We start from the raw sequence: 10,000 nt of genomic DNA, 5'->3' as shown, positions 1-10,000 counted from the left end.
GCTCCCTTACCAAACCAACTGAGCTATTTGCCATGTTTTTGACAAATGACCTAACTTTGATGTGATGTGCCCGGCTAGCCCGGATCATTCTTAGAGCAGTCGAGGTTACCGGAATTACGGCCTTCCGTACAAGAACTGGCACTATTGTAACTCGCTATGGGCCTCCTGCCTTCTCGAAAGAAACTGGCTTTTGAAGAAATTACTCTATTTTACGCATTTAGTTGAAGCGGATTCAAAGAGCTCTATCGAGCAAGGAAGGAGTATACTATACTGTAGCTGGATAAGCTAGATACCAAAACTTTGATAAAGATTGAGGCAACCCATTTGAGGAAGAACCGGACGGACCCCTGTGGAGATGGCATAAACAATCCTTTGACGAACTTTCTGGTTAACATAGAATCTATGAGTTTTTTCTTCTAATTACTACTACTAACATTATTCAATCTGGTATCCAAGAATTTATTAAGCTCATCTCGCAAGCACATGTACACATCTTGGATTTTACCGTCTTAAGATGGAAGAAGATTCGTTCTCCTACCCATTTCTAAGTTAAGCAAGAGATAACTCATAATTTGATATGCACTCGCACTCGCATCTTGGGTCACTGGAACCTGATGATAATTACTCACTCCTTCATCCTGAGAAAGGATCTTGGCTATGAAAAAAATGGATCACTAGCTTGCGCAGCAAATTGAATGAAACTTTCGTCCGAAGTAAACATTTCAGTCTGGTGTTCGTTATACCATTTAAGGGCATCATCTAAGTTCGAGAACTTTGGATACTTAAAGGCTGCAGCACATGCTAAGTGTTGACTGAGATTCTTTTTTTCCGACAGGTGGTTTTGTGCTTGAGGTTGAGGATGATCGGCAGAAAAGAGTAATAAACTTTTTGACAAATCACGCTCATGAAAATGCAATACACCTGAACGGTAGATTCTATCACGGAAGTCCATGAATGCTGGCAAATAGAATTGATAACCTTCGTATGCTGACGCAAGTCTTATTACAAAATCTTCATAACTAGCCTGCTGCACCTGTTTTAATAATTTATTTAACAGTATGTTATAGCTACAAGCATTATTAATACCTTTGACGTTATTGAAGTAGCACTCCCTCAATATGTCTGAGGCTTCTGTCGGATTCACGCGAGCCAGAGCATTTGGTAAAAGAAGCCCACACTCAACTAAACATTGACGATTCTTTTCCAGAAATCTCAGGAGCCTTTTGTTTATTTCAAACGCTTGAGACTGAAGCCCATTCAAAATATCACACATCTGCTTGTATTCTTTTTTATGTAACTTTATATAGAAGTGGTTTAAGTCATGGGAAGTTAATAGCCGAAAGTGATTCTAGATATCCCCCGTGGGTTTGCATAAGTAACCTCCTATCAGATCCGATAATGTATCAGGATCAGACCCCCTCTCTGCTGGTTGCCAATCCAAGGGTTTGCAAAGCATCGGAAGATTGAGTTTGATAGGGAGCAGATTTATGTTCAAATTGCACATAACATAACAAGAATTCTCTATATACCCTTGACCTTTCTTAAGAACTAGCACTGGATCTTCTTTTGTTACTCCCCTATCTATTGATATATGTAGAACATTTCTTTCAATCATGAATTGGAGCAAGTATTTCCCGATATCATAATGACACTGAATTTTTTTCTTTTTCTCTTTTTTGCTAGCACCTTTGGGCTGAACAACATCCTTAACTGATTCTACCTTACTAGTGAGTACTGCTTCCACCTTACCACTACCTGGTGCTTTGTATTGTAGAAACCTTGCTTGTTCTCGTACAGTTGAATTAAGTTGATCTATAAATCTAGCTGCCTTAACTGCGGATGATTCCTGAAGAGTGTTGAATACCAAGCCTAGTACATGAATCATGATAGCCTCAAGCGTATAGATACCAAACATCTTAAGCATAGGTAAGCTACTTGGTAGGCAACCCTTTAGATATTGCTTAGCGTTAGGCTGATCTTTATTAATCAAGAACTTTACTATGTTAGGAGTTACTTTAAATAGATTATCCTCATCGAACTTCATTGTGCAATTTGCAATTTGATTCTGTAAATCTATTAATTCAGTATCGGAAAACACACCATTTTGATTCTTCTTTTCATTAATCAACAACTTTCTAACATCATCCTGATACATATCAACATTAGAAGTCTTTTTCGTTTTGTCAATATCCAACAGCTTAGCGTAGTAATCGTTCCAGAACTCCTTAATAATACGTGCATTTTGCAAAGATTTCTCATTCTCAATGCTATCATCATATGTCTCGGAACAATAAAATAGAACCTGCATACTTTTATTTGTTACCCTTACTAAACCGCAGTAAGGATACGAATATGACTGAAATAAACTACTAGAATCTAAATATAAGGAAAGGATCAGAATAAGTACTAATGCTCTGTATAATACTTTTCCCCGAGCGATGGTTTAGCGGATTCAGAATTGTAACCAAGCATCCTGGGTTCTATACCCGATTCAACACTAGAGCATGCAGCCGATCCTGGATACATAACTATATAAAGTGTGCAGTTTTGGATCTTTATTGGTAGCCAGTCTTTCACTTCTGCCTCTCCACTCCCATGCCTTTCTTGGTCGGACCAACCCAACCGGCGATTTCCGACAAGTCTTTCTGCTTAGAGCAAGAAGCGGAACCAAAATAAAGCTTTCTTTATTTTCATTTATGGATAACCAATCCATTTTCCAATATAGTTGGGAGATTTTACCCAAGAAATGGGTACATAAAATGAAAAGATCGGAACATGGGAATAGATCTTATACCAATACTGACTACCCATTTCCATTGTTGTGCTTTCTAAAATGGCATACCTATACAAGGGTTCAAGTTTCGATCGATATTTGCGGAGTGGATCATCCCTCTCGAAAACGCAGATTTGAAGTTGTCCATAATTTACTGAGTACTCGGTATAACTCACGCATTCGTGTACAAACAAGGGCAGACGAAGTAACACGAATATCTCCGGTAGTCAGTCTATTTCCATCAGCCGGCCGGTGGGAGCAAGAAGTATGGGATATGTCTGGTGTTTCTTCCATCAATCATCCGGATTTACGCCGTATATCAACAGATTATGGTTTCGAGGGTCATCCATTACGAAAAGACTTTCCTCTGAGTGGATATGTGGAAGTACGCTATGATGATCCAGAGAAACGTGTGGTTTCTGAACCCATTGAGATGACCCAAGAATTTCGCTATTTCGATTTTGCTAGTCCTTGGGAACAGCGTAGCGACGGATAATTCCGAATCTACATAGGTCTAGTCCAGGGGACAAATCAATAGGAAATGCTATTTGCTTCTTAAGAAGAAGAACTTTTTTGAAATGAAAGAGTTTCCACGGGCGTCGGATATCATTTCTTCAAATAAGGAAGAAGTGTTATCGAAGGATTTCCTTCCATTCTTCCTAGTATGGAAGAAGTAAAGAAAAAGTACTGCGTCTCGATCTATACGAAAGGGCACTGGTTTTTTCTTTCGGTTTCATTGATAGCAGAAGAGTACGCTAGCTAGCGGAGCCTGAAAACGCTTGCTTGCGCCCCACCCCTACGGAAACTATTGCCTATGCTTGCTGCTCGCTCAGTGTCAGTAGAAGGGAAGAAAAGATGGTCACTCCTTTTAGGAACATGGCGAGCCTTACTTACGACTGTTGCACTTCACTCGCTGCTCGTTCATTCACTTGCTCATGAACTCGCTGCTTCGCCAGAAGCGACTAGTCGCCTCCTTTCCTCCGCCGAAAGATGCTTAGCCAGAAGCGACGAAGGAGGGGAGCTGGGGAAGGCCGACGATGGCAATGAGGGGGAAGCTGTCGTAGAAGCTTTGCCCCTTGCTTTACATAAATTGTTATGAACTTACTAAATGACCTTATTTATTCTCCCGGAACGCTAGCAAATCTAATAGTTCCATCTGCTCTTCTTAACTTAAGAACGAAGGCCGCCATCCTTCTTATTCAGGAACCCTTTGTTTGAGGAGGGCGTATCCCCGGGAAGGGGAGAGTGGCCGAGCGGTCAAAAGCGACAGACTGTAAATCTGTTGAAGGTTTTCTACGTAGGTTCGAATCCTGCCTCTCCCACTTGTTGTAGACTTAAGAGAAGAGAAAGTAGACGGAAGCCTAGGAGGGCCAACCGAGCGAAGCTCTTTTTTTTTGCCGTGCCGTGAAGTGCAATTTTCTCGTATGCGTTTTAGAGAGGTTGTCGAAAAAAGACGATCTATAGAGATTCCCCATCTATATCCAATCGAGAATAGAAGCGAGTCGCTTCCGGCGTCGGCTTGTAGTCTCTGCAGTCGGCACACGCACGCGCCCGCCATCATGCCTCCTTGGTTCGGGACGAAGCCAAGCGAGACATACGATAGACGAAGGAAGCGCCCACCCAGCAGGAGGGCTAAAACCTGTAGTTTTGAAGTTGCAAACTCCAGCTTCGAAGCTGGAGTGCTTTAGCCCTTTTTTAAGCAAGAATCACCGTCTTGAGCGCCTTGCGCGCTCAAGAACAAGCAAGGGATGAGCGCTTTGTTGCTAAAGCAGATACGTTTTCTTGCTGGGGAAGGCTAGTTTGATCGAGGATTGGAGAGGAGGGAGAGGTGGAATAAAAAGCTCGGGATGGATTTTGGAGTCTTTGTGCGAGCCGTATGCGGTGAGAGTCGCACGTACGGTAAGGAGGGGGGTTCGCGTCTATACGTGTAGTGTGGTGGTTGGGCCTACCCACCCTATTTGTTCCATGATCTATGGGTCTACTGGAGCTACCCACTTCGATCAATTAGCCAAGATTTTGACCGGATACGAAATCACTGGTGCTCGATCTAGTGGTATTTTTATGGGGATTCTTTTTATCGCTGTAGGATTCCTATTCAAGATTACTGCAGTTCCTTTTCGGGCGGCTGTAGGACGGACGGCCCCCTATAGGTAGTAGGGTAGGGTGGGTGGTACCGCTCAGATAGCGGCCAATCCTCCTAACTGCGCGCGGGCCGGGCTTAGAGCGCGTGAAACTCATCACTACCTCGTATGGGCGTTGAGACCATAGCATGTTACACAAAAGCGCCGCTTTCTCAGGAGTGTTGTCACACAGCTGCCCGACTAGAAGAGCTACTCGCTCTGTAGTGTTGTCACACAAGATAAGCACGCCGCCCGCCTGCTGGCCGGGCGAATCGAAGTTATCTTCCGGTCAACTGTCCACCCAGTCAAGTGCAAAAAACACAGTGGAATCACGCAACGCACGCTGCTGGTGTGCTTCCTGCCCACGAGGAAAGAAGAGCGACAAGGTTCAGATTTGACTGTTTGCAGCATGGGAGCTGATTACCCAAAAAATCCCTGGGAAAAAAGAAAAGATATCTCGGTAACGAAAACCATAGGAGGCTGTATTGGCGAGATCCAAGGGTTCACAGCAGCCCAAAAGAAAAACCGCCTGGAAGTCCGAGGACCTTTAGTACCGTACCGAACCAGCAGCCTTCGCGCCAAGCGACGACCGCCCTTGTCCCTTTCCTTTTTCCATTCAGCCTACTTCTTAGCTTTGTTCCGTCAGTCTAAGGCAAAGCTTAAGTGGTTTTCCTACCTTACCCACTTGATGAAAGGGAACGAACTTCGTTTCCTTGGCGGCTTTATGGATGGATTCAGTCAGAAAAAACTCCTTCCTTTTGAAAAAAGTGACGCTTTGCGTCTTCGCTTCCGAGGGTTAGGGTATAGGCCGTTTCGAGCAAGCTTTCGCTTTTTCTCCCGGCTTTCTACAACTTTCGCTTTAGCTTCCAAAGGCGACCCAATGACCTTTCCGGAATTGGAAGTATTCGTCGCCCTACCCTAAGAAAGAAGTCACTATAAAACTGCTTGCCCTCCAGAAGTACCAAAGGTGCGCGGAGCCCGGTGAAAATGAATATGTTTGCTACTGAAAGAAGCCTGCCTATTGACTAATATTCGTCTTTAGAATGAAAGTAGCTACGAAGCCCAATCTACTGTCGATTCAAAAGGGGGCATAGTCATATGGGTGGGGTGTTTGTGGGGAGCTGCCTTGGATATGAGGAATTCCTCCAATCTAAAAAAAAAGAACAAAGAAAAAGTCCGTGACGAAGATCTTTCTTTTCTATCAATAGATAGGAATGAGTGTTCGTTATAGGGGATAGGATCCATCTGCTCTCTCTCTCTCTATTTTCTTTGATGCAATTTAGAGAGAAAGAGCAGTGCGAATTAGAAAAAAAAGAGAATCGGGAGATGATTCCAAAATAGATACATAGACATCTAAAGTAAAGGGATGTATATATTATTCCTATATATATCATCTATCTATGAAAAAAGTAAACAGAGTTCGTTTTTGGGTTCCCCGAAGCCCCGAATGGATTGGATCGTTTCTGCTTCTGCCAACGAATGAAGGCCTCGCCCCTTCCGAATGCTTCTCCGATCCTGAAGTTCTCGCGAAGAGAATAAGATGCAGCTCCCCCTCCCTCTGTCTTTTTCCGCTTTGCTAATCTTCCCCTCTAACGCGGGCCGGGCTTAGGCGGGCGCGGGAGGAAGAAAGAAAGTCGAAGAGCGTCTTCTCCTTTGTCCTTTTTTCAGTGCAACACAGGAAAGCACCCTCTTTTTGTAATCCCTGCAGCTTCCCAGAGGCTTGCTTTTTTTTTATTGAACGCATGGCGTAGCTAGGACCCCTCCAATCATGTTTGAGCCTATGTTCACCCGGGGCCAAAAAAGGAGAATTCCGGAATGCCTGCCGACGTTCAGATAAGGTGCATATCCCTTACCACTAAAGGAAAGGCTCGACGAAGGGGGGGATATTAGCTGGGTAAGGAAAACGCTTTCGGAGATTGAGATGTCGATTTGTTTTTCATCGAAAAGGAAGAAGGCCAAGGGGATAGCAGCCTTCCTTCGGGCTTTGCCTGCCGACGTTCTAATAAAGAATTTCGGCTCGGCCCGGGAAAGCGCTGGCAACAACATAAAGAAAGGGGTCCATGTAGCTGCTGCGCCCGCCCACTGAGCAGCAGGTTCGGCATCTACTACAAAAGAGAGAATCCACTTCAGATAACCACGTCTCTGCTAGGCAGCGTGTGGAATGGCCGAGAGCGGACCAAATGGATATATAATCCAAGCCGAGAGTGGAGTTACGTGAATAGCCGTCTGATGGAAAACAACTTTCACGTTCGGTTCAGAGAGCACTTTTTTCGTTGAGAATAAGTCCTTCCCTTTTGTGTGAATTCCCCAGCGGCGAATTAACAACTTGTGGGGCCCTATCTATTCAATCTCTCGAGCCCCAAGAAAACCCCCCTCTCCCTCGGACTCAACCTCTCTTTTGACTCTATATATGTGGGCACCTGATATCTATGAGGGTTCACCCACCCCGGTGACAGCATTCCTTTCTATTGCGCCTAAAATCTCTATTTCTGCAAATATGTCACGTGTTTCTATTGTTGCTTCCTATGGGGGTACATTACAACAAATCTTCTTTTTCTGCAGCATTGCTTCTATGATCTTAGGAGCACTGGCCGCCATGGCCCAAACGAAAGTCAAAAGACCTCTAGCTCATAGTTCGATTGGACATGTAGGTTATATTCGTACTGGTTTCTCATGTGGAACCATAGAAGGAATTCAATCACTACTAATTGGTATATTTATTTATGCATCAATGACGATAGATGCATTCGCCATAGTTCCAGCATTACGGCAAACCCGTGTCAAATATATAGCGGATTTGGGCGCTCTAGCCAAAACGAATCCTATTTCGGCTATGACCTTCTCCATTACAATGTTCTCATACGCAGGAATACCCCCGTTAGCCGGCTTTTGTAGCAAATTCTATTTGTTCTTCGCCGCTTTGGGTTGTGGGGCTTACTTCCTAGCCCCAGTGGGAGTAGTGACTAGCGTTATAGGTCGTTGGGCGGCCGGAAGGTTGCCATGAGTAAGGTTGGGAGACCGAAGGCAGTTTTCCGTGCACCGGACACGTAGCTTACCGAATCAGTTGCAACACAGATGGGAATGCATGCTACGAAAGACAGGGTCGAGTCTGATACATCAACCGTCGACTCCATATCCTTGTACGAGTCCACAATCACTACACGAGATGAACCTGGGTTTGGTGAATGGAAGTTGGCCTTAGGTGTAATAGGACTCCCAGTTACTGCGCGCGATCGTATACTGAGGTGCTCCCCGTCGGTTGTTGGAACGACGCGAGCCGGGCCGGGCCTCGATTCCTTTCAAAAAGATGAAGGGACAGAGGTGACTAATTCCCCATCTCATTTGGGGCGGAAAACGAATCGACATCTCGATGTGATACAGCCCTTTCCATTTTCGTTGGGAAAGAACGGCGAAGTCCATCCGAACCCTCCAATGAAGAAATAAGAGGAGAGCAAAGCGCCAATGGCGCGCGAAGCGCATGCGGAAGGGGCACGGAGAAATAAAGAAGTGTGGGGGAGAAGCAGCCGAGCTCATTCCCTTCGCTTCCTGGGCCCAAAGCAGTGCTTTGTTTCCTGGCCAAATCAAGGATTTGGGGCTGATTGCAAAAGATATCTGAATAGAAAGATAGATCCATCCATCTATCCAGATATCTAAAAAAGAATCGATTTCGATTTCATGAAACCTTTGATTCAAAGAACTGCGCTTAGCCCCCCCGCTCATGAAACGGCTCTGCTGCAATGGATGGCAGAGGGTCCGTAGTACCCGAAGCACTGGAGTGATCCAGTAGCCGGGAAGGGGCCTAGAAGTGCCTACTACTACACCACACTACACTTGGCTCTACACATTTACAGAGCTTACCCCTGTCCAGTGTCTGGCAGAACGTTGGGGGCTTCAATCGTCGACTCGTTATCCCCATCTCAGCCCAGGCTAACGGAGCCTGACTTATTCAGGGGAGAGAGTGGAGCCTATCGAAGCACTCTTGAGAGTAAGATCCTTGGCTCCTCTTCATTCTCTACAGGGGTCTCTGCCCACATGGAAGCGGGGCAGAGATGGATAAGATCAAACACGGGAATAAGAAGCATTTGAAATGCCTTTTTGATCATTTTGATAGAGGGGGATGGATAAAGTGGGCAAAAAAGACTCACATTTTGCAATCGAAAAGATGGGTTCCTTTTTCGTCTCGACAAAGAAAGAATCATCTTGAAAACGCTCCTAACCCCTTCGTAGGGCCGTGTATAGTAAGTGATCCGAACCTGCCCGGAGCGAGCCCCCCTTAGAGGCAAGTGAAGTTGGTGAGCCGTATGATGGGCAACTATCTCCTGCGGTTCGGAGAGGACTCAGCTGTTAGTTAGTACCCCCTTGGTTTCGGGGTGGACCCTTTCACTCTATTTTATTATATACGCTTAGCGAAAAGAATGTTTTTTGATAGACCTAGGACATGGATTCTATATGAACCAATGGATCGTGACAAGTCGTTACTACTAGCAATGACTTCCTCTTTCATTACTTCATCCTTTCCATATCCCTCTCCCTTGTTCGATCTTACTCATCAAATGGCACTCAGTTCATATCTGTAAGTTCGTTCGATCATTGACAAGGTTCAAAGAAAGGGTGGGCCATTCACCATGAAGGCTAAAAGCGAGATAGGCTTTACTGGACATTTTCGCTTACAAAGGCGAAGACAATTCCGCGTTTTTTCAGCCGATTCTCCGAAATTTAAGACAATTATCCTCACTCAAACTTCAAAAAGTCCTTTTTTTCTGATGTAAATTCTGTCTGTCTCCTTTGTCCTTCCTAACGCTAGTCTAGTCTCCGATTAAAGGATTGATACGGGCGTGCTTCCTTGCAGAGGGTTGTTTTAGACACCTACCCACCAGAAACTTCGCTTTGCCACCCAGGTATAACCAAAGCCTTCCACAAAGGAATATTTACTACTGGGTCCATCACGTGTCCAGATACCGGTGCATCCTTTGCCGTTTCCCCATCGGCTGAAGTTGGATCAAAGTCCCCGGACGCGAATGCTCATTATAGAAAGAACTAGGCCTACTTAGGTAAACAGGCACCCCATCACTACCGTAGTAGTTGAAATCTCTAACTTAGGTGCGTT

General features: G+C 44.9%; 1 non-coding gene across 1 annotated transcript; it reads left to right on the top strand.

Annotated features, from left to right (window-relative positions):
* Window positions 1–4,012: 4,012 nt before the first annotated feature.
* TRNAY-GUA (transfer RNA tyrosine (anticodon GUA)) lies at window positions 4,013–4,095 on the top strand. Its single transcript has one exon. It is a non-coding gene; the product is annotated as a tRNA-Tyr (tRNA).
* The last annotated feature ends 5,905 nt before the right edge of the window (window positions 4,096–10,000 follow it).

Source organism: Aegilops tauschii, chromosome 7 (genome assembly GCF_002575655.3).
Source record: "Aegilops tauschii subsp. strangulata cultivar AL8/78 chromosome 7, Aet v6.0, whole genome shotgun sequence".
Lineage (NCBI taxonomy): Eukaryota > Viridiplantae > Streptophyta > Magnoliopsida > Poales > Poaceae > Aegilops > Aegilops tauschii.
The sequence above is the reverse complement of the archived record's forward strand: the minus strand, read 5'-3'. Positions and strand labels throughout refer to the sequence as shown.